The sequence below is a fragment of the Calliopsis andreniformis genome, chromosome 1 (assembly GCF_051401765.1).
Source record: "Calliopsis andreniformis isolate RMS-2024a chromosome 1, iyCalAndr_principal, whole genome shotgun sequence".
NCBI classification, from domain to species: Eukaryota; Metazoa; Arthropoda; class Insecta; order Hymenoptera; family Andrenidae; genus Calliopsis; species Calliopsis andreniformis.
The window spans coordinates 8605474-8621595 of NC_135062.1; positions in this window are offsets into that span (position 1 = coordinate 8605474).

Here is a 16122-nt window from a genome sequence, read left to right on the forward strand (position 1 = left end):
TCGTAGGAAGTCCACTGTCTCCCTTCGACGAGTAAAATCAAGCCTTGGGTGCTTACGAGCAGATTTCCGCGGGACGATTCGTCGTCCTCCCCTTTCTGGCTTCCTTCGCTCAATTTCTTCTAACGGCTCGCGACGAGAATTACTTCCTCGAAATCTTCGAAAATGATGATCCCGCGGAATTGTCGCGGGAAACTTCGGCTCCCAGAGTCCACTGAATCGGCGACGAACTTGCAACGAATCGACCCTCCGCGTTACACGCGACTAACCCCCTTGCATTTTAATTTCACCAAGGATCTCGGTCCCATCTCGGCGTAGCAAATAAATGGAAACACGAGACGCGGATACAATGACAGTTTCCTACTTTCGCTATAACGCTGCTTTGCACCTCGCAAACTCGATCCTTTCAGCTCGGGCCCGTTGTTCCTCATTAATTATTCATATTCAATTAAAAGTTTTTGCTCGTGCTTCACGAGTGCACGGTAAATGTTTCGATTACCTCCATCGCCGACCAAATAAAACCGACGTCCAACCCTCGTAGCTGAAAAGGGTGCGGGAACGTATTAAGGCTATTGTGCTTGCTTGAAGGGAATTGCGAAAAAAGACGGGCGTTGCGTAAATATGAAGGGGGGAATCGGTTGAATCGTTCGATTTCTGCGCGCCCCCTCCATGTTAATCAGAAGGATCACGGGCTCTGTTGTTTGAACGATCAATCTTATTTGAACGCTAAAAACGATCTCGTTTGCGCGGACGATGCAGTTTGATGGATGATGTGTTCGCGAGATGACATTAATTTCCTGGCGAACGGTGTGTTTATTAATAAAACCGTTTAGTTCGGGGCAATGGCGCCGCCGTGTAAGCATTTTCATTAGCGAATCCATTTTACGCTGTTAAACTACGATAAAAACCATTTCGTTAATAAACATCGCGCGCTGCGCCGAAGGGATTTAGCAGTGTGTATCGTTGAAATGTTACCTTTCTGTAGAGCTTAATCAATTTATTGGGGCTTGATTTCTACGAGTTCTCGACGCGTGTCCTTGTGTAGTGTGCGAAATCTATTTGTTTCTTTTTTGGAACACTGATAATAGATATTCTTTAATTAAAATAATATCTGAAAATTCAAATTAACGCTTTGACTTATTGCTAGTAGAAATATTCTGAATTGTGAGAAATACCTTAGGAGTATTATTTTACATTAGCATCATCATAGAGTACCTACTTTCTAGTATGTAGAAGAATTCAATGATATTGAATCTAAGTTTACCCCTTTCCAAGTATTACCAATCTTATGAATATAATTATTCTACAAACAATTTTGAATCGTTGGAAACTGGAAGCAATAGAGTTTCCAATTAAGAACATAAATGATGTCAAATTTAAAAAAATTTACATGCTAGACTATAGATTACATTAGTCTATGTGTAGAATACATTAGTCTATGGGTTGCATTAGTCTATAGATTACATCAGTTTATAGATAACGTTAGTCTATAGACAACATTAGTCTATAGATAAAATTAGTCTATAGATAAAATTAGTCTATAGATAAAATTAGTCTATAGATAAAATTAGTCTATAGATAAAATTAGTCTATAGATAACATTAGTTTATAGATAATAGTAGTCTCTGTGTAACACTAGTCTATAGATCAGACATTATCCTAGAAATATGTGCAATATATATTTAGTGTATATTCTCTTCTTTTATTTTTTTATTATCCAGTTTGTAATAAATGTTAGTACCAAATAAAAGAAGCTTAGAATGTGAACGAAATGAAAGGTTACAATAATTTAAAAAACAGAATTACCTATAAAATATTTATATTGTACGAAATAAAAACGTACCTCAGAATAGATAAGTATTTATCAATAATAAACTATGTATCTAATACAAAAATGGTTAATGCTTCCATGTTCAAGTTTTATTTTTATCGCCACTATATTTACTGTAGTTACACACACATATAATTCAAGTACCTTAACAAGTCTTCGAGTCTGCAATATTTCTCTGAATTTATACCGAGAGAATGCAATCGAAGCCATAAAGCAAGGTGTCTGCTTTTGAGAAAGACCCTGTAGTCGAAATCGTTTCTGTCGTTCCCTATACCTGGGCTCTTAAAGCATTGTCAATATACCTTCTATGAAATCAAAATTGCGGCTGAATCAGATCAGCGAATTTATCACAGAAATTTCCGATAACCGCTCTTTCCCAGCCCTTCCGGTTGGCCGAGGGCGCACGTACTCCCTGTTTGAGAAAACACCGCTTTCGAAGGGTTCCACGTTTCCATTTTATCCGCTGCCATATTGTTCCAGTCCCGGGGAAGAAGAATGATGCTGAGCAGAGTTCGCGTAGGGTGGGACACGAAACGAGGGGTTGATTCGGGGATACTACCCCAAGCCTCGAAGTTAATTGAATGCAGAGTAAACAAGTCTAGCGATGTTGTCAATAAGTCGACAGACGCGTAACCCTTTAATTAAAGAGTCGCCGCTGAACATGGCGCCTCCAAATCGAATCAATCTATTTCTTTCAGACTTATTTGCACGTGATACGAATTCTATTCTTAGTAGCTTATAGTTGTAAGGTTGTAACTTTGTGCTTCTTCAAATCGAACGGTTTTTATGAGATGATTTTTTGTATTTGATTGTAGGAATAATGATAACTGAAAGTGCATTGGAGGAGGAACCAGAGGGAAATTATGTGTTGGATCATCGCTGTGGTAAGTAGTATACAAACATGTAATTATAATGATACACTCTTACGTTTGACATGGAAAATATTTGCCTATAAATTGTGAAAAATAAGTCAGCTGAGGAATTACGACACTTATTTGCCAAATCGGTTAACTCCACAAGAAAATACATATTTATATGTATTTTAAATATAAAATGTGAGGTATAAGTTAAGTGCTTTGGTACTAAAATTTTAAACAAGCCAAAAGTGGAGTTAATCCACTTTGGCCTGTGAAGGGCTCAATGGTGAATTTTCTAAACACTACTATTAATCATTTTTCGTAATGGCATCGCAGTAATCCCAGTATACTGTACTACTACCCCTGGCAAACAGTTTTCGATCAAATGCAGCAGTATGAAGTTACTAAAAAATATAATATAAAACAGATGGGAATATTAAATGGCTTTAGTACAGTCACATTTTAGATTATCAAACATTTTTAAATAATTTTGTACTGTTACGTTTGATCGAAAACTTTTTGCCAGAGGTAGTATCAGACTGCTACTGCATTAATAAGGAATAAACCTAGTACAGAAGTTTGGACCTCCCAGGCTTAATACCCCAAAAAACCTCGAAACAGGTTTCAAACGAATGAAAATCAGAATTTTCTGATAAACTCAAATTGAAAGCCAAGGATAGTAAGAACACACTCTCAGAACTTCTGTTCCTCGAACGAAGACTTTAATACACATCTCTCGTAAATTGCGCAGATCCCTATATCCCGAGCATACATATCGAAACCTATTTCATTACCCCAGTATTATCTGCAGAGTATTATATCACAGATATTACCCAGCGGCGTTTATCACTGCTCCACTCTAATCACAAATATCGAAACCATTTCGTCGAAGCCATTAACCCGGCGACTGTTCCGCAACAGCCCGAGTGTATATACCAATCGCGCGAGGTAAAGAGTCGGGTATAAAGTTGTCGAAAGTGGGGCATAAAGCGTCCCGAGTTCAAAGCGTGTTACGTCCGAATAAAATTTTACGCGCACTCGTCTTCCCGCGAAGTTTGCTAGGGCAATCGGTGGCGCGTACCCATCGAGCAGAAACTCAAGAAAACACTGACCTAAACTCGGGGAAGATTCCTCGGGGCTGGCAACGCCAACTAACTCGATAGCTCTCCCAAGCCACAAGGGGTCGTCGAGCCAAAACGGAAGGAAAATTTAACGTTAGCCTGCGATTCGTATCGATCCATCGCAGTCAGAAGTTGGCCGAAACCGCAGGGCTAAACGTCGGCCCGCTTCTCGCTCCAAGTCCTTCGTTCGGTTTAAGTCACTCGGGCGACGGTCGTCCGAATTATAAACTTTGCATCGACTCCGTGAGAAACGGTGTCTCTTAGCTGAAAGAACAGTTCCAGCGTTTCCCCTCTCCGCCCCTCGCGTCCCTGGAAACGTCGAATCACCGAAAAGTAACAGGAACTGGGGAAGTTGCTCCTCTGGACGTGGCGACTATCGTCGGCTGCGAAACTCCCGACGAGTCACGTCGCCGTTTGACGAAACATTTTAAAAGTTCCCTCGATCGCAGGGGAAACAATTCGATCATTTACGACGCATTATGGTTAAAACTATGGAGGGCAGAGTCCCTTCAGTTTTAACTGAAATCGAGTGCGTCGAAACTCGCTCGTAAAGTCCGCGAGTCTCGTAAATATCTTGAAATTGATCTTGGCCATCGGTAAACTGAAGTTTATCTTCGAATCGGGAAGTTCGAACTTTTCAAATATTGCTGATACTCGTTGGATGCTTGCGATACTGCATTGATTGGGTCGGAAAAAAAGAGGCGAAGGAAGTCAATTTTAGGGAGTTGAAAGTGTAGGGAACTTTTTCTTTGGCCAACGAGGTAGCGCAGAATTTATTGCAAAGTGGTCTTGGAAATACTCAAGGAAATACGTGAGAAGGTGGTGATTTTAAGTGTTGAAATAAGTTAAAAAATAGTATACCATTTTTGGATATTGTAACTTGCTTCATAAAGAATGAACTTTGATAGATGAGTATAGGGAGAGAGGTTTAGTCAAGGTTTATATGAGATAAGATAGTCGCAGTTTAACCACTAAATGTATGTATCTACTGCAAAGTAGAAGCGTTCTCGCTAGGGGTTCTCCTGAATTGACACTAGAATTAATTGTATACTTCAGTATACACGTATTTAGCTAAAATTGAAAGTCCATTTTCTAGAAAATTTGTTTGTAAATTCAGAAATTTCCAAAATTTGAAATCCTTGAAAAGAACATGGCAAGATATTTAAAAAATCTGTAAACTTAAAACCTAGAGAATTTAAATACTGATGAAAACTCAAAGCAATATTTGAAAAATAAAAAAGGGTAATTATTTTCTATAGAACGAAGTTCAATATCAAACAATTTTCTTCTGCAATATATATTCAATTAATTCTTTCATATAGAGTTATTGTTTTTCTGTTTATATCTCCGATTCTCGCACACCCTGTATAATTTACTTTTTCAATATTTCGCACATTCATCAACTTTGCACCACTCCCATCGAATTTTCCGCGTCAAAGAGCTGGTATGTTACATTAATAACTCGAAATTATCGATGCTTTCATGAAGATGGTAATATCATGACCAATACAGCGTGTCCCTTCTTGCGCGCTGTTTCTTCATGTTATGTAAGGTCACGTAGCATCGTCTGCCGTCGGTTCGGCAGTTTTAGCCGAGTTTCCGGTTTACGAGCGCGGAAGGAGTCTTCCGCGTGTTTATTGCCCGAGAAATAAGGGACGGAATTAGAGGCCCTCGAGGGGGGCTCGCGTGAGCGTGAAAAGCACGAAAATGGAATAAGCAGGAGTCAACCGTGTCGAAGAACGCAGCAGGTAGTCGAATACATAGCGTCTTTATGCCAAAATTCTCCTCGGAATACAGAATGCCTGTTTCGAAGTAGATTAGCCATTTTACAATGACTTCCTCGTTCCTGTCTTATTATGCATGCTTTTGTTTTGTGTTGCTTTTATCGTGGGTGTTTCGACTAACCTCAGCACCTTTCGTCGTTTAGAGTGTGTGAAGAAAATGTTTGGTTGGAATAATTACATCTTTGAGTAGTAGGTATTAGGTGTAGGAAATATTTGCATTCTGAGCAGGTGCAGTATTTGAATTCTGTATCTAAAGAATGTGGAACGTTGACATGATTTTGGATATCGAGAATACCTTTAATTATTATTTGTTAAAACATGAACAACTTTTATTTTTGGAAATTGTTTCCACTCTTCATATCAAACTTAGGGATAAAACACTCTAATTTTTTTAATACAAATGAGAAATTAAGTAGTGTAGTTTTAAATTAACCCATAACTTTTTTTAGATCGTAGAGTTCGTGAGATTTGTATTAATATATATCCTACAAGTCTCTTAATCTACATAAAAATAGATGCAGGTATTTATGTACTAACACATATATTTGTGCAACATAGGCATAAAACGCATCCTTTTATATTGCTCTAAGCACTTCGAATACAATAATACCTACATACATCTTAGACCAAAAGTTTTGAATCAGTTGCTAATTCTGATTAAAATTATAATACGTAGCGACGCATTTTTAACCTGAAATTAGTATTTTCAATAATCTTTACAATATTCTTTATTTGACACGAGTGTATCCATCGAGGTAATCTTCATGGCACGTATGTAACCCTTTAAAATCTACCAAAAGTAAAAATATTTCAAATTACTCTGGCCCCAAGTCTAACCGCGAGGCATGCCTCGAGGCAAGTCTCATCATGTAACATATACTTGAATTAAAACAGAAACAGAATATAAGAATAACAACGTGACATCGTCACAGTCTTGGGGGTAGTCAAGGGGACACGAAACTTTCTTATTACAGGGAAACAAATCCAGCGCTCGTTACCACCGCGGGACTTATAACTTTGATAAAGCTTTTCCCTCCGTACAGGCAAAGTCTGCATTAGCATTCGAGTTGACAATAACCGTGGCTCGCGCAATTACGCCCCTTCTCTCTTTCCTTTCGCCTCCGTCCTCGAATAAGAAAAAGATCTGTACACCGTCCGAGGAGAGCTGAGCGAGGACGGTTTCATTAAAGGATTAAAGGAGGCAAAGCGAAAGAAAAGGAGGGAACGAAAGGTGTTCGTAAATACGGAGAACCAATATCAAGGACGTAGCGAAAACCAGGATAACAGCAAATCGCTCGCGATTTCCCTGCTCGTCTAGTCGGAAAATTTTCGTGACACACAGAAATCGGTGTCAGGTGGAAAGGAGGAGGTTCCAGCGGCCGCGGCGTCGTCCAGGAGCCGGTTAAACGAAATGAAAGGCTGCGTACGTCATTGTCTTGTAACGTTCCTTCCAGCTCTTTTATTCATTTTCCAATTTAATTCTTTATTCCGCGGCGGCTCACCGCGGCGGCCCGCACGCCCTGCCCTTTGTCACTTTTTCACCTTTTCTCCCGCACTCACACTTTTCACGGTGCCCCCTCACGCTTTTGTGCTATGAGTAATTAAAACATTTTGGCCGGGCCATGAGGGCGAGAGTTCTTTGAGCTCTAAATGCGCTAGAAAATTCATCCCTCGCCCCCTCTGCCTCGCTCACCTTTCCCATCCCCGATTCACCCCCGCCCTGTCACCCTCTCTGCGTCTCTCGTCGGCATCCTTCTCTGTCTTTATCTTTATCCTCGGAACGGGTTCATGAAAGGATCCCACGCACGTTGTACAGAAACAAAACTCTGTTGAAATGATAAAAGCAGAGTGTCCACGGTAGAGCTGGCCGCGTTTTTACCCTCGGCTCGTTTAAACGTCACTATTTTGTTAAGCAACCCGGCTACACCTTGAAATTGCCGGATTGTTTCTATTGTCTCGCCTGCTTTATCGCGTTTCCTTTGACGCGAGCTTCCGCTGGATCCTCTCCTCCGCGACGGAAATTCGTAGAAATTCTGTCTGTCCACTCGTTTCTTCTGGACACGTCGTTTCGAGCGATTCCATCGAGTCGCGCTGGGAATTCCGCCGCCGAGAGAGGGAACGCCCTTTGAGGCCGCGCTGCACCACTGGAAGCGTCTTGATCGCGCGCCAATGTTTTTATTAGCTCACTGTTTAATTTCGTTCGGCTCGGGCACGAGGACGCTTTCATTGGCTTTTCTCGATTGGACGATATCGCCCTTAATGGCTGAAAGTCTCCTAGGAAATGTTTGATCGTTAATTAATTTTCCTTGATCGAAACGTTTCCTGCGGTGGTTGTTTATTGAGGAATCGATTCTATTAGTGGAGAGAGATTTTTATTTTGTGCTGTTCCGCGAGAAAAAATTTGCTGTAAATTGGATGATCAATAATTAAGTTAGTTAATAACTAAATACTTGTTTTCGTGGAAAATTATGACGCAGATAACTGATGACAGTTTCAGCTTCTAGTTGGTTTATTTCATTTTTACGTATTTCATAGAATTTTTCGTACGCGATTTATTTCTAAATTTCACTACGGTTGAGCTTAATAAAATGTAATAAATTTTATAATATAATATTTAAAGAATTATAAAAATGAAATTGCAATGAATTCTAAAGTGTGAAAAACTTATATGGTAAACGTTTATGAAATATTTGATGTATTTTTACTAGTAAATAATACTGAATACAATGTTATAACAATACTGTAGAAAGCAGTATGAAACGTATTGACATTACTTTATTATCCTTTGGTTTGATTAAACACTTTGTTTATTGCAAATAAACGTTCACCTTTTGTTCATTAACTAAGTGAAATTGCAACCAGCTCCGATCCAAATAAATACGTGAACTGATTGTTTACAAAGTAATAGATACCATTACAAAAAACTGGAAACGTATCATGGTTTAGTTTTACGAAACAATAAATTTAATATCGCAGCAATTTAGAATATCAACACAGCAAAACGGCACTGTTTCACGCAAAACGAACCCCCAACCCTTTTTCTCGTTTCAAACCCTTTGTTCTACAACGAACCCCAATTAAAACAAAAAAAACAATCATTGTATGCCCGAGCACGGAAACGGTCCAAGCAAACCGTAAACATAAATTTTGTCTAAAAATTGCCAAACAAAATATGGGAGTATTTTCCAATAATACATATAATCTCTTGCGAGCTCTGAACTATAAACTCAAACTTTTCCCAGTGAAGCTTTAGAACGAGAATAAATACGAAGAAAAAGAATTATCTTACACATTTCAAGTTCCCCAAATTGTCACATGATATGATCCACGTGTCTAAGCTAATTACAGATTCTTCCAATTCCTGGGTCGCTTCTCGCAAGCATCCCCTGTCAGTCGAATGTATAATAGGGATAGGTCCAGCAGTGGTTGCAACAGGGTATCTCCTTCGCAGGACAAAACAACAAAACAGCTTTTGATTAATAGCAGAGCTCGCTAAACCCAGCAGCCTGTGTCTTCCCTTTCTCTTCCTCTTCCTCTCCCTCTCTCAAAGCCACTTCATTCTTCCTGTCTCCTTTCCTTACTCCTTCCTTCCTCACCTTTGCTCTTCCACGACGTACGAGGCTATTTATCATTCGCGCGTTTCCGTGTGTTATCAATTTCACCGACTCTAACGACTGTGTACGGGCAGACCTTAATTTTTTAAGGCACCGCCCCGTATGTGTAACAAATGGTCCGTGTCTGATGCATCTCGGATAATACTACTGCGCGCTCGTTGCTCCTTTCGCGGCACATTGCGTGACCTTCGTGAGGTTGGAAGAAATTGCTCTGGAGTTCGATGAATTATCGTGGAAATATTGTGACGTTTGTCACGTTAGGTGAGATTACCAAACTGAACATCTAGACGCGGCATTTGCACGAAAATGTTGCAATTTTACGTTTCGGTATAGAATAGGGCACAATTGAAAAGAGAGTGATTTTTCGTATGAATATAAATTTTTACTTTTCATGGAAATGAATTGGATAGTATTACCTAGAGTTTTTTTGAAAAAACGTACTGATTTAGTAAAGTGATATTCCATTCGTGGGTCTGGCTATAGTTCGGTTTTTCTACTTGCGAGGCAATATAAAGGATATTGAACAGAAATTTGTTATTTTGTCCTTTAATTTAAATCTATGGGAATGTTATTAAATTATGAATTATATTTTTAATTATATGTCTGCATAAAAGTTGATACTTCCATAAAAGTAAACACTTTTAAATTATAAATTGTATTTTATACTAAGTTACAAGAAAGTTTAATTGAAACAAGTACAGTTCTTTAATAATAAAAGTAATGAATTCCTTTCACGTTCCGTAATATTTAATTAAACTTCTGGGAAGTTAAAATAGTAAACTGCAATAAACTCTAAAAAACAATTTTTATGTCGATCTGATGTTACAATCTCTTTAATAAATAATCATTTTTATTAATATTCATTTCTACTCCACTCATTGGTTAAGAAGATTTAATAACCAATATAAAACCACAACATTTACAAAAATCTACGAATTATTGTCCGATAAATCGAAAATAGATATTGACGAACGCGTCCGTGAAAATGGCGCGAAAATCGAGTTTGACTCCACTGCAGGCGGTATTCGAGCGCCTCGGGGAAAGAATAATACGCTTCCATCGCGAAGATTACATCTGTGCATCCGTCATGTGCACGCTCGCGTTTGCTCAGTCAGGGGAACGTTCAGTCGAACAACGTGCGCGTGTCAAGAAAATCGACAAATCCGTGTTCAACCTCGAATGAAAGCTCGTAATAGCGAAGCAAACGAAATGTATAATCCTCTGACTCGAATCAAATGCCTCTGTCTTTCGCTTGGCTGCAAGCGAGAGTTAGGATTGGTAGGGGAAAGGCAAGATGGAGACGCCAAGGGAAAATTATTACAGAATATTATACTTGTTGAAGATATATCTCTAATTAATCCCAGATATAGTATCACTATTTGGCTATACAACTCTACCAAAACAATTTTCTTAAACGTTAAAATAAAAGTGCAAAAAAATAATTATTCCTATAACCATAATGTCCCATATTATCATTGCTCCATATCCAGGATAAAGATGGGGTACACAACTATTTCTTTCAGATGATTGACTCGTTCAATACGTAAAGACTGTATTTGATGATTCGATACCAGTTTCAAATGGTTGATGAAGATTCTTTGCCTAAAGAGCCATTTTTCTTTCCAACATAGTTTGAAGAACTTCGAAAACAGTAGCTGCCTTACGATAGCTCATTTTCTTTTCTGGAACAACTTCAACGGTTTTCTGTATTAATGTTTCAGACCAGTTATGTCAATCTGTTTTTCTTTTATAAGTTCGTAATAATTACCTGAAAATTAATATTCACGTGGAAGTGTCCCAAATATTATATCGAAACAAAACGAATGATAATATTTTTATTTCTTTATGAATAAGCTCCACTAATACAAAACATATTCTTCAGAATACACTCTAATCGATAGTATTCGATAATTAATATTGTTGCAAGTTGTAACCCAACAGTCGAAGTTCAAAGGATAACGAAAAATAAGGTCAAGACTTCGCGAAACAAAAAAACAGTAGCTGCACGTAAAAGATACTATAAACTGATTGGAATCGATGGTATTGACGAAATTTAATTGTTTTTTTCTTTCAAGTTTTACATATCTTTGATACGTGACAATAATGCTTTAAAAAAATCCTGATTAACATCAAATTGCCTCGCGTCACCATCTTGCCCCCTCTTTCCTTATATTCTTTAATATTGAAGACCATCACCCCTATGCAACAGAGTTGCCAGCAAAGTTCGTTTCATTGCCACGGAATTTCCCGATTCCTGCAAATATTGGGCTCGTCGCGTCAGAGATATTCGTAGCACGCCACAATTGGCCAGACCAATTTCATTACTCTCCATGCTGAAAGATTGCCACTAGTCTGAACGTCAAAGTATGTAACACTTTCTGGAATTGAAGTCTCCCAAACGGGGAACTGATCCCAAGTTTCGTTCAGTATTTGCTTGAGTCGCGCCACGAACGCGCGGGCTTTCTTCTCGAGATCCATGGGAAAGTCTCTTCTTTGGAGGGAACAATTGTCTTTCGTCTCTTTGGCATGGAAAAAACTTTATGTATTACTGTATGGAAAATTCACAGATTAGTGTTGATTGCTTTAGTTAATTCTTAGTGTACCAGCATGGGGACATTGAAGAACTCTAATACTACCTCTAGTACAATCGAATTCAAATTTTCAAATTTATAAATTCTTAAATTTTCAGGTTCTGAAATTCTTGAATTCCTAACACTTTAAATTTTCGAAGATTCAAGTCCTTAATTCGCAAATTTTCAAATTTTTTGCATACACTGTTCACAGCTGACAAACTTGCATCTGGAAAGTATGAAGTACAGTACTGCTCATAAGTATTCGAATATTTCGAATGGTGTCACATGTTGAGTAAAACACAGGTTTCTTTGTAGTACCTAATCTATATTTTTTATATATATTTAGTATTTCTATTATGTCCTATAATTAAGCATATAATAATTACAGTAATTGTATTTTTATCAGTAAATAATGGTTAGTTTAAGCAATAAATAGGGATTGCTACCAATAAATCTGTAATTTTCCAAATTTCTGAAATCGTTCGAATACTTATGAGCAGTATTGTATATGCAGATCTAATTAGTCACAGTAGATAGACCCGCTTGACCTCACACGTACTTTCAACCGAAATGTATTATTGCCCAAAACAGTCACAGGTACTGAAGAAAGGAGAAGTCAATTGGTACGAGCGAGGCACCCCTCTTACCATTGTTCCATTTCGGGTGCAAGTGTACCAGCTCTGAACAGTACTTATGTCAGTTTCCTAAATTCTCCAATTATTGAAAATCGATATCTGAACTCTGAATGACCGTACCTTAAGAGTCAATCTCCTCACAAATATGCAAAAAATAATTAATTAACCTGGACAGTCACTCCACCGCCAGTCATAACACATTGACACACTTCCAACACTTCCTGTATCAAAAAAAAAATACACCAAGAAAGCCACTACCTATAATCCACGTTTATAACCCCACTCCCTAAACTCGTCAGACTACACAACCCTCATTATAACTTGAAAATGTATTCCTCAAAAGCCCAAGGTCCAATCAAAAAGCTCACCGCTCACACGAATGCATCAGCTTCAAAATCCTAAATTGGAATAGCCAAAAACTGGTCGTCCAGAACGCGACCGATGCCTTGGCAAAAAGTGTCGTCGAGCGGCATCGTACAGACCCATTGTGGGTGTTGGTTCAGTTGGAAGGGCCGATATCTGGAGCATTACGAATACCCGTGGCCGCGATAGAAGTACGTGTGCAGGTTCACGTACGTGCATTAGGGTGATCGATGATACTCGACGTCGAACTGCTGGTTCGTTGGTCAAGTAGATGCATCAGCTGCAATCGCGCCAGCGCCGATTCGGATTTCAATGAACGGTCAACGCTCGAGCCCAAATCGTATAGAAATAGAGGGTTAGCCGTGCCCGTTTACGCGATATTTCGGCGTGCATTGTGTGCACGCCCACACTCGCACGACGGATTAAAAAGCGCAAAGGCAACGGTCGCGCCTGGCTCGGGGACCTGGCGTCCGCGCGATCCCCTCGCGAGAGAGGTGCATCCCCGATTCTCGTTTGAAATTTATAACTCTGGTAATGCGGTGTACGCGAAGTAGCGGCACAGAGAACGCGAGACCGTAATAGGATACATTTATTTTCATTGCGTTGCATTCGTCTCGAGTTTCCCTCACTTTCTGCCTTGGAATTTATAATAGCCGCCTCTGAAAGTATCGGGCTCGCACTTGCATTAATGAAAGGGTACGCGATAAGATTTACTGCGCTCCCTGGCAGTGTGAAATCGTATAGACGAGTTTCACTGGCGGAAGTATTTAACACTTTTAGACATTAATATGTGTATTTAGAAATAATGGAGAGGAAGCTAAGGCTTGATATTATAATTGTACAGGGTCTGTAAAAAGTGGTGGTCTCCACTTTTAATGGTGAAAGTAGATTTCTTGGTCAGTGTTCTTTTTAACATCTGCGTCTTTTGATTAATGGAGCTTATGCTTGAAATTGGGTTATACAGGGTGTTTAAGGGAAAAAGGTTTCGAGAATTTAAGGGTTTGTAGTACTCGTCGAAAAGAGTAAAAAGTGTTTAATCAATGTAGGTTCTACAGTCAATCGTTTTGACAAAAAATCGAACCCCCTTTTTTAACACCCTGCACAGGATTACATTTTAAATATAATATATTCAAAGTATCTCCTGTTGAGAGCATAATTTACAAGTGAAAATAAGATAAATTATGCTTTTAAAACATTACAACCAAAGTAGGAAACACCCTATATATAAGAATTTGAATTTTTAAATATTAAACTGTTTGAAAGTTAAATATTTGAAAGCCAGTGTAATCTCTGCCAAATCTTTTACAGATGGGAATACACAATCTTAACTAGATATAAAAGTAGTAGACAAGGGTAGAAATTCTTCGTTGTAGAACTGTTTTCCAATTTGATAGATCGACAAATACGCTATTCAGAGCATCCAAACCACCCTCAAACTTCTTATATCTTGAAACTACACTTGTCAGACCAGATTTCCATTCCTTGGCCATCGTCAAGTTCGTCAACCGCGCGTTCTCTAATTTGATTGATCGCCAAATATACTATTCAGAGCATTGAAACCACCCTCAACCTTATTACATCTTGAAACTACACTTGTTAGACTAGATTTTCATTCCTTGGCCATCATCAAGTTCGTCAACCACGGGAATTATTGAGCGTTTCACGAGCAGCCATCGCTGGATACGTTCTCATTAGTCGTGTCTGTCAATTTCTTGGACAAACGCGGAGACAGGTGAACGCATCTGTGGCACCCTCACTAATACATTCTAGCCTGTAATATCCGTGACATTATCTGTCGCGACAGGGCAAATCCAGCGCGAATTTGCCCGCGTAAATATTGCTCGGCCACGACAAATAGATATGTAGGCCACGAGCCTGTCATCAGTCAGGGGTAGCCCGCGTCGTTAATACAATGGAACACGCGAGAGAGCTCGATGCACCCGGGGTAATTAATATTAACGGCACGGGCATCGGTGTAATTACAATTAAATAACGTCTCCGTAATTAACACTATTGTATCGCGGTGCGTGGTCCTATGTCATGTTCCGTGTCACGTTGACCCTGCGTTGTTGCCTCGAAATTAGTGGCGTCTGCGTCCCAAAAAAAGAAAAAAAAACGGTCCAGAGTTCTGTGTAAACGTTACGGTAAATTGTGTAACAATTGTTGCTAAAATGGGGCGAATAGAATCGTGATATGAATCTCGTTTTATGTTTGTGAAGTGTAAAAGGACTTTGTAATAGAAATTAGAGAGTTTAGGAGAATTAGTTTCCAGGTCTGATTCAGTGGAACGTTTGTGCATCGTAGTGGTGGCGTTAGATATATCTCTGACAGATTATATGGTATTTCATCAGTGAGATATGGTAAACTGAATATTTTTGAGACCAATACCTATTTATTTCTATATTAGGGTATTGATTGCCACGTTTTTCATATAGCCCAGAGGCCTCTTAAAATTCTTTTAAAGACGTCCAGTAAAGTCTTACAAATGTCCAAAAAACGTCTTTGAGACATCCACAATTACAAATCAGTATATGTTTAGGATGTCTTAAAGACATACGTAAGACGTTCAGAAAAAAATAAACGTTTTTTGAGACGTTCATATAGTACGTCTTTAAGGCATCTTATGAACATAATAATTTCATAATTTTTCATTCATAATTTTATAATCAAAAATTCCTAATTTTATGAATATACATTCCGAAAATCTTTAAGACGCTGTCGAATATTTTTAAGACGTCCAAATTATGCCAAATAATATTTTTAAGACGTTCATACAAAAAATAGATATTTTCTAGACGTCGTGTGCTATTTTAGTAGGTTCAGTAAAAATTATTTTAAATAGAACACACTGATTTTAATCGTATATAGGTATCTATTATTTTCATTTAATGTCTTATTCATATTATAACACAATTTTCCTAATAATTTTCGGTTTTTAACTCTTCAATCAAGGTATCAGTTAAAATACTTCTTTATTGCTCATTTACGAAAGTCAAGAAATCTTAAAACTTAAATTGTCTTGAAATGTAAACCAGAGAAAGACTAAAAGAACTGAAGACAAATAATTGCACCTAGCAGAAGTCAAGATGCAAGAAATTAAATAGAAAGGTAGTATTCGTTTTTATTTTATTTTTCGCAATAAAGCGTCTTTTATAAGGTACCCTTGTATTGCACTTCCACGTCGCATAGAAGGAGAACAATAAAAGTTGGCGACATCGAGACAGGAGGGCGAAATCGTTCAAAAAAAATTGTAGGAAAGTTTCGTCACAGCGCGCTGCGAGTTCCCAGCTGCGGGGTGGCATTTGTGAATATACGCAATTTGGAAATGCAGAAGTTTCCAGTGGCGA